Genomic DNA, 17,302 nt, shown 5'->3' on the forward strand with positions numbered 1-17,302 from the left:
TTCATATATTTAAAAATTATAATATTCTTTGTGAATATTCTGGAAACTTCTCAGGAACATTCTTAGTGCAACTAAGAGAGTCAGATTTTTCAAGTCTATTATAAATGGATACTTCTCATTTATCTTTATTTTTTTCCGCCCCATGTTCATCACTGTTCTATAATTGGGTGTCAAGAAGTACATATGGGCAGGATATTTACCTACATTCTATTTCTTTGAACTTGTTAGATGTTCCCTTATTATCACAGAGACTTAGTAATGCATATATCCCTAAAAATAGGTAGATATATTGAATTTTTTGCCCTATTTCAAACTTTAATAAGTGATAAGATATAGCATTATGTAGTTGCTATTTATAAATCAGAGGTACATAAACCATGATGATTAGTATGAACATGTTAAAAAATAATGCCAAAAATAAGCACAAAATATTTAGAATGATATGGAACTGAACCATGGGTGATATCTTGGAAAATCTTTGATTTGTAATCCAAGATTTTAAATCTAAAGTGTAGTTTCTTTTTTGTTTGTTTGCTTTTTAAAACCAATCCTGGGGCTTGAACTCAGGGCCTGGGCACTCTTCTTGAGTTTTCTCAAAGCTAACAATTTATGGCTTGAGCCATACCACAACTTCAATTTTTTTCTGTGCAATTAGTACCAAGGAATTGAACCCAGAGCTTGGTACATGGTAGGAAAACACTCTAGCACTAGGCCATACTACTGGTCCAGTGTAGTTTTTTTTTTTAAGCAGTCCTAATTCAAGTATTTTTGTTTAGCTTTCTGATAGATATATGTGAGATGGCATGCATTTCTATATGATGTTTGATTTTTTAATCCACTCTGGAATCAAGACATAAATCATTGACTTAGTATATCTGTAATGACTCACATGTTTCTATGACATCATAATTCATTTGACTGCAGTTATTCATTTTTCTTTTTGGTGCATCGTGGGGCTTGAACTCTAGGCCTGTGCACTGTCCCTAAGCGCCTTAGCTCAAGACTACTGCCCTGCCCCTGAGCCACTTGTAATTATATATTCTAATAAATGTACATAATTAATTGCTTTATCCTCATTATTTTTCTTATGCCACACAATAAAGATCCCAAAGACAGCTTCATTATAGTTATTCCATGTTATATATAAGAAAGCAAAGTGTGACTTTTAGTTAAATTGTTAACTGTTAAAGTCACTTTGTAATGAGTAGCATTTAGAATGGAATCTTGAAGTGCATCCTTATAGAGTGCTGACATACCTTTCCTTTCTTGGCCTTTCCTTTCTTTTTTTTTAAATTTTTTTTTATTTTAATTAGTAAAAGGGTTACATGATATTTGCCAGATAGAAAGTGCATTAATTCACATACATTGATACCCTTTCACATGTCTTGGTACCCATTTCCCTCCCCCCCCCACCCCCCACCTGTCTTGGTTTTCCCCCCTTCCCTATCAAATTTCAAATATCCAAATACAAATAAATTCAATATATCAGACCATACATTCCCCTCCTTCCCTCTCTCCCTCCCTCCCTCCCTCCCTCCCTCCCTCCTTCCCTTCCTTCCTTCCTTCCTTCTTTCCTCCCTCCCTTCCTTCCTTCCTTCCTTCCTTCCTTCCTTCCTTCCTTCTTTCCTCCCTTCCTTTCCTTTCCTTTCCTTTCCTTTCCTTTCCTTTCCTTTCCTTTCCTTTCCTTTCCTTTCCTTTCCTTTCCTTTCCTTTCCTTTCCTTTCCTTTCCTTTCCTTCCTTCCTTCCTTCCTTCCTTCCTTCCTTCCTTCTCTTTCTTTTACAATTGTGGTGCTTGATCTAAAGGCCTTGTGCTTCCTCTTGACTTTTTCACTCACAGCTGGTGCTCTACCACTTAAGCCACATATCTAGTCCCATACTTGCTTCTGACAGCTGATTTTTTGGGTGATTTATGTGAATTAGGTATTTCTTAGTTATCCATTTTCATAGATTCTCATATCCTGGATGCTTTTGTCTATTGTAATAACTTTCTTCATGATATATCTTTAAATATGCAGGATTCTGATTTTCACATTGTATCCCTGAGGGCTTCCAAACTAGAGTTCATAATAAGGTCTTATTTAAGGTCTCAACATCCATTCACTGTGTTTAAAAAATACTATACTTATTCTAATCTGGATTACTAAATATTGTAATAAGTCTAGTATATATGATTTTTTCTGTATAGATGAGGATATTTCCAATTTCCTATGTTCATAAATATATATCTTTTCCTTTAAACACAGTTGACTCATAGATATCATCAAATGGTGGATCAGACATAGTTCAGATTTTTTCTCTTCTAACTTGTGAATGATCTTTCTAGAGGAATGGAAGAGCTGGGGCAGATATACAGAGAGACTAAGATCACTTTGCCACCATCCTGTTTTCATCCTAATTATCCAACTCATTTTAGTCACCAGATTTACTGATCATTGTGTGGACCATTCGGCTAATTTTAGACCTTCTGCACTGATCATTGAACTTAATTTTCCATTTACAGCATTTACTTTGTTACATTCTCACATTTTATGTTTCTGATATAATCTAAAACAATGATCTTTCTCCTGAATTCAACACTAGATTCAAATGGGGCCAGGGATCTATAATTTCCTATGCTTTTCCTCCACTCCATAGTAGTTGATTAAAATCCCTGTAAGTGGAGTGTTCTTTGTCTGTGTCTCTGTCTCTCTCTCCCCCCTCTCTTTTCTCTCTACCTCTTTTTTGCTCTCTCTCTTTCTCTGGCTCTCTCTCTTGCTCTTTCTTACTCTCTCTCTCTCTCTCTCTCTCTCTCTCTCTCTCTCTCTCTCTCTCTCTCTCACACACACACATGTAAGTGCATACACACACAATGGGTGTACATGCACCTACAGAGTGGTTACAAAATTTGAGATCCTATTTAGCATTATGCTGAAAATTAGACAGCATGTGGTTACAGTGACTGAACATACTTCAGAGAGCCAAGGATGGGAAAATTTTACAAAACCAAGTTTCAGGCTTAGAAACCTATGTAGACTCAGATAAATAAATCATAAATTGTAACTCATAATTGGTAACTGGGTTAGTGGGGATTATTTAGAGGTTAATTAATAGAAGATCTTCAATGTTTTGAAGATTAAAAACCCTACAATTCAATCTGATTTTATAAGAATATTAAAACAAGCACAATGATGTAGATGTGAGAGATAATTTAGACCATATCAATTTTGACTCATCTGAGAGTTGAATATACAAAGTAGAAGAGTAACAGATTGATGTGTCAGAGTTTGGAAAATAATCCTAGGTAGTAATTACTTGAAAATTAATAAAATATCATAAGATTTGAGATATAAAGAATCTGTTTAGTATAGCTGAAGGCATGTGTGTCCCCTTGGAAGACAGATTAAGGATGTTGGAGGTTGTTCAATGGAGCTCAAATAATTGTAGCTGAAGGAAGAATTCTGTCCAGATTTGACTCTCTGACAGGTTGACAGGTCCAGCTGCTGGAAAGCAATAAAATGAAGAATTTAAAAAGCAAATTTGCTCAATAGACGGGAAATTCAAAAGCAGGCTTTTGTTGGCTTTAAGCACTTAGGATATCAGATAAAGAGTAGAAGAGTAAGTTGAGATCTGTCCAGAAAGAAGCAACATGGCTTTCTGTTTTCCCTTCAGTGCCCAAACTCCTTCAGGCTTCTCATTCAGAGAACAAAACAAAAGATTTCCTTTTATGAAGTTGGTATGCAATAGAGTATGGGTCAGTTGGCAGTCATGGGAAACAACATTATAGATACTGCTTCAGGCTTTAATTGCAAGAAATATATTATATATAATATATGCTATATGTGCCAGTGATTGCATATAGAGATCCCATTCTTGAATATGTATTTGTTAAAAAAATCTTTAAAAATTTATATAGTCCATAACTAGGGAGTATTTTAAACATTACAGTTCACATCTAGGGGGTATTTAAAACTTTATAGTCCAAACAAATAGAAAGCCATAGATTGGTAGATCCTGACTAGCCATACAATATAGAAGGGCCAACTACCTAAAATACACTTAGAACTCAAAAAATTATATCCCCCTAAAACAAATTTTCAAAGAAACAACTACTCCATTAAAAAGTGGCCTAAAGACTTAAAGAGAGATTTAGGTGAATGGGAAATAAGGATGGCCAAGAGATACATGAAGAAATCCTCAATATCTCTAACCATAAAAGAAATGCAAGGGTCCAAGAGTATGGCCTAGTGGTAGAATGCCTGCCGAGCATATATGAAGCCCTGGGTTTGATTACTTGGCATCAAACACAGAAAAAATCAGAAGTGCTGTGGCTCAAGTGGTAGAGCATTAGCCTTGAGAAACCTCAAAGACAGTGTCAAGGCTCTGAGTTCAAGTCCCAGGATTGGCAAAAAAAAAAGAAGAAAAGGAATGCAAATCAAAACCACCTTAAGATTTTACCTTACCCTAATTTTAATGGCTCTTATGAAAAAATCAAGTAACACCAATGTTGACATGTATATAGCCAAAAGTGAATACTATTACATTGCTGGTGGGAGTGAAAACTTATTCAGCCACTCTGAAAAACAGTATGGAGGATCCTCAAAAGAGGAAACATAGAGCTCTCCCATGATCCAACATTCCATCTCCTGGGCATTTATTCAAACGATCACAAACAAAGCCATACCAAAGCTACCAGCCCAACTATGTTCATTGAAGTATTAAAAGTTATTTACTGTAGCTAAGATACATAACAACCCAGATGCTCCTCAGTAGATGAATGGATCAAGAAAATGTGGTATATATACACAATGAAATTCTGCGTTTCCATAAGAAAGAATGACATGTCCTGATTCATAAGGAAATGGAAAGACTTGAAAACAATATTATTAAGTAAAGTAAGCCAGACCCAAAGAAACATAGGCTTCATAGTTCCCCTCATTTTAGTTTATGTCTAGTTTAGTCCTAGCTGTGGATCAAAATAGCTCAATAGCTATGTGCATATAACCATAGAAGATGATTCTAATTAAAATGAACTCCCAGATACGGAAATGAGGTTTATCTTTGTTGTTGTTGGTTTTAACACACTGTGTGCTGTTAATTTCTTTCTTTCATTTTTCTTCCTTTGGTTTATCCCATGTTGTCCTTGTATTTGACTTTGTTACCCTAAATCTTGTATACACATTTACCTGATTTGGAAAAGGGAATGGGAACAACAAAATGGTGAAACAGAGGACAAAGGGTGACTCAATGCAACAGTAATACTAACAAGACAACTTGCCTGGGAGGGAGTTGAGGGGGAGGAAATTGGGAGAAAATGAGGGAGGGAGTAACCATCCTCAAGAAGTAATGTACTGATTACCTTACAAATGTAACTATGATCCCTCTCTACATATTCACATATTTCAGCCCCCCAAGTAGATAGGGTTACAGCTTGAGACACAGGTACTCAGCACTGTGTTAACTTTTATTCCCAACTTTTCCCCCGTTCAGTAGAAAATCGTGTACTCTTCAAAATTATTCCTAATTTCCTTAACTCACTTAACTTATCGAAACAGAAGTGAAAAATTAAAATACTGTTTAATTAGTATCACCTTAGCCATAACCCGTCTAGTTACTTCATACCTTTGTACACCTCTGTGTGATCTAAGTCAACAATTAAAGTATTTTTAGCTCTAATGGGCCATGGATAGCAACTGATTCACTTAGCCCTAAGCCGCTAGAAAGCCATGCTGAGGGCAAACAGTAATTAAAGCACGGAATTCAACCAATACCCTGGTATTCTGGCTCCACACCTGGGTGCCTCCAATAATGGATGAAAGCTAGAGGCAGGACAACTGAACTGTATGGGATGTTGATTCCCATAGTAACTCTGGTGGCAGGTAAAGGATTTCTACAGCATGGGAACCTTACTTCCCATCTTGTGTTTTAATTGTAAACAGAACAGGTCAAATTCCTCTGCCAATTACGGTCTTCTTTTTTTCATGTTGAAATTGGATTTTAAAGAAATTCCAGAGTAAAATGAGTGATTGTTGTCCTTAATATACCATGTTATCTCTCATCTCTTTTGCTGAGCCTTGGTTATCTCATATGGTTACAGTATCTTACCTTGCTATTTGATATATTATATATATGCTTATTAGGTTATTTGAAATAAGATAGGAAAGGGGGGAAACAAGATGAGGGGTGAGGGTGGGGGGAGGAAAATGGGGACCAAGACATGAGAAATGGTATCAATGTGAAGTAATGCACCTTCTATCTGGTGAATGTAATATAATGCTTCTATTAATTAAAATAAAAATATATGGAAAAATAAAAAATACTCATTGTTGTTTCTTGGATTTTTCTTTTGTTGTAGTAAAATAGTTCAACATTTTTGAAAGGGAAATAATGTACATGCAAAATTTGTAAATTTATACCGGGAACAAATTGTTTTTAATTATTTTTTAAATTTAAAAACGGTTATCATTTTAAATGTAGGGCCTGTCACCAGTGTTCCCTTACTTATTGATGAGAAGTGAGAGAAAATTTACTTCACCAGCTTTCAGGTAATTTTTTAATCTTGATTGAATAGAGCTATGTTTCTGTGACACTACAAAATTATACCAATTCTAATGTAAGTTTTCAATAAACTCAATAGGTTTAAAGAACAAGATTACAAAAGATATACAACACAATCATATATATTTCTACTGTATGTCACATATATAAACTGCGAAGTATTGAATATTATCCTAGCACCAAATGAAAATCAAATAACTGTGGGGTTTTTTTTGTAAAAAGATCACCCATTATTTCATGAATATGTTGGCAGCATTTGAAGAATTGCTAAAATCCCTTTTACAATGACATGTCTTAAGCCATGTGGGTATAAGAATGCATTACAGAGATGTCAGCCTCTTACCAAAAGGTCACAGTTCATCCCAAGTGTACTACTTGTCACAAAAATGTATTAAAGTTGTAAGGTTAATACACTTTGAGTCATTCAGCAAAGGATTTCCATATGACAGTTTAAGAAGTATCAGACTGTTCAATAGAAGCAGTATTTGGTAAAGTTATGAAATGACTGAAAGTGCATTTTTCTCTCCACAGCACTTTCCTGAAGCAAAGCAGTTTCTTTTCTTTTTAATTTAAAAATATTTCTAAGTGGGCTGGAAGTTTGGCCTAGTGGGTAGAGTGTTTGCCTAGCATTCAGGAAGACTGGGGTTCGATTCCTCGGTACCACATACATAGAAAAAAGCCAGAAGTGGTGCTGAGACTCAAGTGGTAGAGCTCTAGTTTTAAGAAAGTCCAAGGACAGTGCTCAGGCCTTGAGCTCAAGCCCAGGACTGTCAAAAAAAAGCATATATATATATATATATATATATATATTTCTAAACCGGTTGTGGTAGCTCATGCCTGTAAATCCTAGCTACTCAGGAGACTGAGAAATGAGAGGATTGCAGTAGAAATCAGCCCTCTGCACTTTAGCATTTGAGACTCTTATCTCCAATTAACCACTAGAAATTGGGAAGTGATGCTGTGGCTCAAGTGGTAGGGCAGCAGACTTGAGCTGAAGAGCTCAGGGACAGCACCAAGGTCCAGAGTTCAAGTCTCATGGCCAAAAAAAAAAAATTAAGTTCATTGTCTTTAGTCATGCAAAGGAATTGCCATTCAACAAATCAGATTATGAATACAATGCACTTTGATCAATGTCACCTATTAACATTCTCACTCACCCCTCTAAATCCACCCATTTATTCTTGAACTTAAAATGCCTACACTAACAACTGATAAATGGACTGCACAATTTCTTCCTGTTTGCTGATCCTAACAGCAGAATAACTATATTCAAATTATTTGTAGTCCTTGATTTTCTGAAACAGTAAGGCTTTGACTTTGCATTTGCTCATCATTTGATATGTCAACCAATGTCCAGTGTAAAAAATAGTTACTTCTACTTCAAAATATGCACACACACACACACACACACACACACACACAGCCTTTCCCTCCAGTCTAAACAACTAAGACCCCAATTCTATCCTCATTCTTTATATATAAGTAAAATTGAATGACTCTTTTCACATCAAAAGAACTGAAAGGATTCATTACTTTTTTGCTAGTCCAGGGTCTTGAATGCAGGGCCTGATTACTGTCCTTGGGCTTTCTCAAGGCTAGCGCTCTACCACTTGAGCCACAGCACCACTTACAACTTTTTTCTATGTATGTGGTAGTGAGGAATCCAACTTGGGTTTTCGTGCATGCTAGGCAAGCACTCTATCACTAGGCCAAACTTCCAACCCAGGATTCATTACTTTTTTTTTTTTGGCAGTCCTGGGCTTGAGCTCAGGGCCTGAGCACTGTTCTTGGACTTTCTCAAGGCTAGAGCTCTACCACTTGAGCCTCTGCACCACTTCTGGCTTTTTTTTTCTGTGTATGTGGTACCTAGTAATCGAACCCGGGTCTTCATGCATGCTAGGCAAGCACTTTAACCACTAGGCCAAACTCCCGGCCCCAGGATTCATTACTTTTAAACAAGATAATGAAGTCATGAAAATTGAAAAGGGATTGAATAAAAATATTTTCAAAAGAAGACCTGTTTTACAAATGACCCACATGGCAAAAAATACTGAATGTAGAATGAATCCTTGCTATTTAGGCAACTTGAGATATTGAACTTATGTTTATCCACTTATATAAAGACAAAGAACATAAATCTAAATTATAGTAGAAACTCTAAAATATATCATTATCATCAACTATTTATTAAACACCCTCTCTGTGTATTATGGTCATTGATCAAGGTTAGGAAAGTTATTGCTGACTTTGGAAAGCCTCAATATCATGAGAAAGTAAATCAGCAGCTATAAGCAATCCTTGTTATTAAAACAAAGGTGTTGCAAGAAATGCAAAAAAAGGAAAGGTGACTTTTGTTCCTGGTTTACAGGTTTTAAGGAATATAGCTTCTTCAACAAAGCAATTTGCAATTATGCTTTTGTCTATTCATATTTGCATGGAAATGTTTTTGTCTTTGACGTTCACCAAATATGTGATAGATAGGAAAAACAATGCCATAGTAGTTCACATGTGCACTTACAAAAGCATTGGAAAAACTGCATCCTATGTCTTCCTTAAAGGTGAATATTTATTTAATTAAACAATATTAAGACTTATTGAGGAAAACATGGAAATTTCTTTTTGTCAACCTCATTCTGTTTGCTCACAACTGCTTGGCATTATTGACTCTTATTCCCACATTATGTTTTCCATATGTGGCCAGTTCTCAATTTGACATGGATACTGATATTTTTTATTGGTTAAAAGGTCATAGCCCATAGATGCACTAAGGTCATTCTCCCATCAATATCTCAGTTCTAAAGATTGATCTCTACGATAGTGTATATCAGCTGTACATCATGAAAAGAGAATGTAGAAAGTGCCCAGAGAAAAACTCACTTCTTTTCAGATGAAAAATTGTACTGTAGAAAATAACCTAACTTGTCTAATATTGCAAGAATAATAAATCAGTGTCCTCCCCAGGACTAACACTGACCTGTATTGAGTCATATGCCAGTGTGGTTTTTTTTTTCCAATACACCACTGTGTTCAAATAATCCCTAGTAAGATTCTCAAATAGATTTCAAATTCAGTTTTATTTGGCTCTGTGTTTTCAAGTTTGTTAAAGATATTCAATACCAGTTCTTTAGAAATGATTTGGAGTCCTAAGGAAACCATCCTTTACTTTGCTTGCATATTTTACTTTGCTTCAATTTGGAAGGTCTGTAAGTTTTAGAACATAGATTTTGTTCTAAATTAAATTGGAAGACACTGGAGATTAAAATAAGCAATTAGTAGAAGTATATTGTAATTAAGAAAATTATTCATTTGATGTGATGAAGAGGTATGTCAATACTACTAAAGTGTCAACAACATTTTAGTATTTACATACATATAATTTATGTCTAAATTAAAGACATAGCAATATTTAGATCTACCTATGGACATATATATACACACATATATACCACATATCTTCATGTACATATATAAAATGCCATCTAAATTCTCATACTGAATAAGCTCTATGTTGATATGAATTCAGTTAAAAAATGAAATGGGAGGTTGTACTGAAGTAGAGTTGAGAAGCTAAAGAGGGTCAGGTGTTGTACCTGTTGATCTAGTGAATCAATTCCTGACCTTATGAAATGTCAATAGGTATAACTATCTGACTTATTAGTCTCAAAAATAACTGTTGTAATGATTCTACTAAAAATATGTAACAACACAGTTTTCCCATTTGCAAGACATGCTAACTGCGCTCACCATGGAATACATTACAAAAACTTGTTCTAGTCTTACCGACCTATTTTAGATGTACTTGAAATAACAGATGTCCACATTTTGCAATAAAAATCCTAGCAACATAAATCTTCCATACTAAAAATTATTTATTTAGAACTATGAGGAGACAGCTATGAGATCAGAACTTAGAAAAACTTGTAGAATAAAAGAAAACAAAATCATAAGGATTAGGCAACCCACAGATGGGCGAGAAGGGGAGAGCAAATGAGAAAGGGTATAAATGTATGTGAAGTAATGCACCTTCTATCTGGTGAATGTAATGTTACCCTTCTATTAATTACAATAAAAATATATGAAAAAATAATAGTAAAATATAATACAAAATATTTGCTTGACATTTTATGTTTTTATCTCCTTGATATAGTTTAGTTATGGAACAAAATATACACTTAACTGTATTAGACAAAATATTTTTGATACCAATCACAATGGTGATAAAGGAGTTGATGTTGATGGTCATAAAAGTTTCATTGTTTAGAGGATATATGACAATAAGCAGTTAAACCTGACACTGTTGGTACCAAAGGATGCTTTATAGGTTTTAGGAAGAATTCTTTGATATTGTTTTTGAATTGAAATTTAATAGTCAATATGCTATCATAAAAACAGATTCTTAAAAATTAAAACAAAGGATCTAAAGAAGGAATGAAACAATTTATTTGAACAACAATACTCTGAATAGCAACAGAGAATGATTTTTCTACAAGATGCTATATCCAAAGCCTAATCAAGTCTAGCTTCATGATACTGCATCTTGGGTACTTTGCACTTAGAGAACTAGGCCTACTTTGAAAATTAGGAAAAGATGGTCAAACTTGGGCAATTTTTGTTTATAGCAAGTAATGATATTGTCATTTCCTTTACTGCTTAGCTTTACTAAGTCCATTGGCAAAAAAAAAATAGCCACTGTTCTTTTTCATCGTATATGAGTTTGCCTGGACAAAGTTGGACAGAACTATTCACTATTAAGTAGTTTGTCTGAGAATAGTTACTTTACATTCCCATTGACTACAGAAGCTAGCAAAAATGTGCTTACCAAAGCATTCAGTTGTTATATATGATCAATGATTGAATGAACTACTAGGTCATACTTTTGTAGAAAATACATTCATGTCACAGAAGTAAGAATAAAATTCCTATGTCATAGAGGAAGTCAATTTTACAACAGCTCATTTACCTAAAAATTCATTTCTCATATGTGTTTTGATATTAGTTGGCTACATATATAACCAAGAGAAAAGCAACTAAAGACTTCAAATTTTCCTCTTTCGTAAAATTGTGTTTATTTGAGGTAAGGAGAGGGGAGGAATCTTTCTTGCTTTCTTCTCCTCTTCCACCTCCTTCCCCACCTTCCTTTTTTCCTCCTCTTCTTATTTCTGACATATATTTATTTTGTTTGTTTATAGTGCTAGAGTTTTAATTCCATTAGCCTGCAAGTACTCTTCCATTTGAACCTTTTTTTCCTGGCCAGTTTTAGTCTTTACTTACATTTCATTCATGGCCTTGCATCTGCTGTCCTATAACAAACCTAGAACTGATACTTTATACTTAATCTATAGCTTTCTAGGTAGCTGAGGTCCCAAAGCAAGCCTCCATTCACTGGCTTATTTTGTTTGAGATGTAGTTGTCAGTATCTGTCTATTCATAAAAGTTCTGAGCTGTGATTCTCCATTTCTCTGTCTTAAATGGTAAGGATTCCAGGCATGAATTATCAAGCCAGGGAGAGTCATATTTATTGGCGCATCTTTGTCTTCTTTCCTAACTATATACTTTTTTCTCTGTGAAAATTGTACTGTATACTTCTTAGAATTCCTTCAAATGCCTTCATGGCATACACTTTTCCATTTATCCATATCTGCTTTTTCTCTTTCCATTTCCCTTTTTTGATAACTGAATTATTAGTATCTTTAGACTGCTTAACTTCTAGGATATCCTATAAATATTCTTGTTTTGTATTGAATTTGTAGTATCATCACTGGTAATAGTTGCTGTTCACAATTTTTACTACATTTAATTTTCTAGGTTTTGTTTTTGAATGTAGATTCTGTTATGGTTGTCTGCTCCTACTCTCTAGAGAGGTTGGGAACAGAGATATTAAACTATCTGATACACAAATTTTGACATAGAAAAATAAATATTATCTTTTTTAAAAGGCAATGTGAAATCACAAAGCATCTCATTATCTCAGTCCAAGGAAAATCCAATAGGTGTAATATTAGAAGAAATATTCAGAAGTTTACTTTTTATCCTCAGTCCTGGGCTTGAGCTCAGGGCCTGAGCACTGTCCTTGGACTTTCTCAAGCTCTACTACTTGAGCCTCAGCACCACTTCCAGTTTTTTCTATGTATGTCATACTGAGGACTCAAACCTGAGTCTTAGTGCATGCTAGGCAAGCACTCTACCCTAGGCCAAACTCTTGGCCCTTCAAAAGTTAACTTTTAAAACTGAGGAATGACTTTGAAGAAATTTCCAGCAGATAAACAAGGACAGCAATCAATCTAAGATTAGAAAAGATAATCAGCACCTTTTACATGAAGTTCTGAAAGAAAATTAAGTTTCTGAATGAAAAGCCAGCAACAGTGTTCATGCTCCATAATATAAAAACATGGCAGAAAGCAGTATAGGTACACAGACTGAGAAGAAAGATTTGAAGGCATTGAAGATAATATCAAGGAAATATCACACTCACTGAGCTATGAGGAAAAAATAAGCCACGATGATTATAAACTTCAGGAACTCTGGAACATGATCAAGAGACCGAGTCTAAGCATCAATGGAGTAAACGATGAAGATGAAAACTAAAGGCATAGAAAACCTATTCAAAGAAAATGTCCAACATCTAGGGAAAGCCAAGTACATCCACAAACAGGAGGCACTTAGAACTTAAAATAGACAGGAACAGAAGAGGCCACACCATGTGTAGTTAAAATGTTTAGAAAGAAAGAATATTGGAAACTATAAGAAAAAAATTTACTAATCCAAACACATAAGAAAGACTTAAGATCTCAGCAGAAGCACTAGGAAGAAAAGGCAATTTGATGTACTAAGTTTCCATAACTTCAGAGACATTTTTTGTCTATTTAAAATGGGTTGAATATAGCTGCTTAAAATGCAATTCCTAGATTCTGTGAATTAGCATCAGTGGTGACAATGTAGTAGTTTTGCATTTTCTTGAATACCTACATAAAAACAAAGAAAGCAATGAGACACAAAAATTCAGTAACCAAATAGACTTACAACCTTCAGAACCTCAAGGATATAGCCAGAAGCTATATATAGTGTGGCAACAAAATAGCTTAGGAACAAGAGAAAGTAACAAACTGAAAGGATGACTTCCAGATCTGAAGAAAAAATAATGACATATTAATACAAACCCTTACTTCTGTAGTATTAGGGATTACTCAGAGGTTGTTGCTTGCTAGCACTCTACCACTTGAGCCATACCCACAGTTCTTTTGCTTTAATTTTTCATATAAGGTCTTGACTTGCCTCAAATCATCCTACCTCTCTGACCAAAGAGCAGGGGACCACAGGCACATATCACCATGCCTACTTATCTATGAGACAGGGACTTCAGTGATTTGTTTTCCAGTCTGGCCTTGAACTATAATCCTCCTCTTGTCTCTGCCTCCCAAATAGCTACAATCGCAAAAGCTTTTCACTATTCCTGGATGAAAATACTATTTAATTTTCTTTCTCTCTCTCTCTCTCTCTCTCTCTCTCTCTCTCTCTCTCTCTCTCTCTCTCTCTCTCTCTCTCTCTCTCACATACACACACACACACACACACACACACACACACACACACACACACAGCTTGTGTATCATTATGAGAAATAATGAGAATATATTCTTTCAGGATGTATTCTTCCTCTCATTCCTGTTTCTATTCTCCGTGTCTCCCTCTTTTCAATGCTTTCTTCCATATTGTGTTATTGACTTTATTACTGAAGTAATCTGTCAAAACATGCAGGAACCTGGAAACAATTGAAATAATTTGGTGTTGATAAAATTCAAGTAATCACAAAATTGTGTCCATTTTGGTGTAGTATATACATGATCCACATTTATAAAGGGTAGAAGAAATTATCTGCAGGATTAATTCATGTTCAACAGTGACAAATGGACTCTAGATGCTAGAAATAAATTCAGCTTTTGAGTAAATGTACCCCTAGTTGTTTGAAATCCTAATCATCCTTTGTTAAATGTGAGACAAGAATAAGATGACTTCTGAACCCTATTTAAGATGCCAATCTTAAATATTTTCATGTTAAAATTATTTTCCTTGACTTCAAAAATACCCAATAAAACAAGAATTCAACATTTTGGTTTTTTTGTAATATTTGATGAAATTATAGACATCATTCAGAAGGAAATAGTGTGATCTTAAAAAAAAGAAATATCACTGAATCTTTAGTACAGATGGAATGTACTCATAATGATTCAGTCAGAGTAGGGAAGAAAAACACAATCCAAACAGTATCAAAATGAAGCAGTAGAACTTTACATTACAATTCAATTCTGAAATTCAATTCTGATACTATTACAGAATCAGAGGCCAATAATTTATAAGTATCCTTCAGAAGCTGTTCAACCTATATTGTTTCAGATCTAAGTAAAATGAATTTTTCCATCATTTTGTAAGTCTCAGAGTTTCCTTTTCATTTATATTTTAATAACAATATATATGAATTTCAACTGGAACTTTAAATAATCTAGCCTACTCTGTAATTTTTATTGATCAAATAGACATGCAATACAATACTCTTTTAAACTTGAGTTAACAATTAACTACAAACTTAGGAGTATGTAATTTGCTTTCTGATCATTTAACTTTGGCGTATGTACTGGCAACTAAATAATTTATCTTAATGGTTTCCCAAATGCCTACTCAGACAGAGAAAAAAGTGTGCTGGAGATACTTTATTTTATATGGTTAATGGATATTGCAGGAGTTACATTCTAGTAGTTGATACAAATAACTAAATTAGGTGAATTTCAGGTTGTGAGAAGTTTCAAGAAGTCAATGTAATGGTGTTTTTATCAAGCCTGGCCACTCTCATACAGTGCACCTGATGAACTGACACTTAAACTGATAAGTAAAGAGTGAAGGACTCGCTGTGTGATGTCTACACAGAGAAGGTTGCAAGGAACAATGGAAAAAGGCTTTTGAAACTGTGATGCTGGAGCTTACCGAGGCAGGAAGCATTGTAAGGAAAGGTGGTTACACATAAGAGAGTATCAACAACTTTTGGGGAAATCATTTTATTAAACAAGTGGGATATATCGAACAGATTTTCAGGGTGCAGTGATTCATTGCTAATAAACTATTATCTGTGTTATAAGATGGCATAATTTTAAGGGATAATTGTAAAGTTATCCTTGTGAATAGTTATTTTTTATAGAAAAAGACTAAATAACTCATTTCCTTATCTTTTGAAATATACCCTAATGTATATAGCTTTTTTAACAATATGAATCTAAGCCCTCTTGAAAAGATTAACAAATTGTCAATTTAGTAGAAAAATATGTGTATATATATATATATATATATGACTATATCATGTAGTTTTAGTTTTCAGGCACATTGTAGATATTTTAAATTTAGTAGACCAAAATTCCACTTTCTATTTCCTTATGAATTATCAAAACAAATGTATACACATAATGTCATAAACACATAATTTGATCACATGAAATATGCAGATCCCCATTCTTAGAGAAGAGAGATAAATCAAACACAGTGAGGGACATAAGAGAAAACTGACAAAGTAGACAATGACAGAAGATTTTTTAATTATATTTTGTTGCCAGGATACTGTATAGAGGGGTTACATTTGTCAGGTAATGGGTATATTACTTCTTAACCATGATAAGCCTTTTCATGTTTTTGTCCTCCTTTCCCCCCACTGCTTCCCAATAAACTTGTTTCCCCCCTTCCCTTCCCTATTTCAAATAAACAAATATGTGTATATACAGTATACCAGGTAACAAAGTCAGATACAGTGGTCAACCATAAGTGGAAAAAAGAAAAGAGAAATAACTTCACAAAGTACATTAAGAACAACAATCACAAAGTTAAACCTCTTCTTTCCATATCCTGAAATTCATTTCATTTAGTCTCATCCAGAAGAAATTTTAAAGATGTGGAATTCCACAACTTAGACCGAAGTTGGAAGTTAGCTGGACTTTGTCTTATTCAGGAATACTTTGGCTGCATCTATTGATACTAGCCCTTTAGTTTTAAAAGCTACAGAGCAGAAGTTATCATTGGACATGTACACATTTTAAGAACCTAAATTAAGGTCCTGTATGGTTTTTCCATTGAAAATACTAATAAGAGTAAATAGAAAATATTTTTGTTAATAAGATATTTTAATGTACTTAGGTCACTCTGCACTGGTATGTCTGGATTTTTATGATATTTAATAATTCTGTCATTTCATTTAACTTGTAACAGCTTAGAATTATATAAACATTCTGACTGATATTGACAGTAAAACATAAAGAATGTTTTCCACTTGAAATCACTCAGCTTAATTTTGTAATCAAAGCATTAGGCATGTACCACAGTTCTAAAATAAATCTTTAGGACATGTAGCTATTATCACATTATAAATCAAGATGTGTGCCTTGAGAATATTTTTACGATTCATTTATAATTAATGCCTTCAAACATTTCTAATATAATGATGATTTAACTTTCTAAGATATTGGAACCAGTCAATATAATTTCACCTCATAATACTAAACTGGTTCTATGAAAATGCAAATTAAAGAGCAGAGTATTAGGCAAATTGAATTTGCATGCATATGGTATATATATATATATATATATATATATATAAAATGATTCAGAATATTGGATATCTTTACCCAATCATTACAGTCATAGACCATAATAAGAAACAAGAGAAATTTGCCACATAGAAGACATTAACAAAATGGAAATTTTTACAGGCATACAATTTATATCCTGAGTGTT

Source organism: Megascapheus bottae, chromosome 8, assembly GCF_031878675.1.
Source record: "Megascapheus bottae isolate mThoBot1 chromosome 8, mThoBot2.hap1, whole genome shotgun sequence".
NCBI lineage: Eukaryota > Metazoa > Chordata > Mammalia > Rodentia > Geomyidae > Megascapheus > Megascapheus bottae.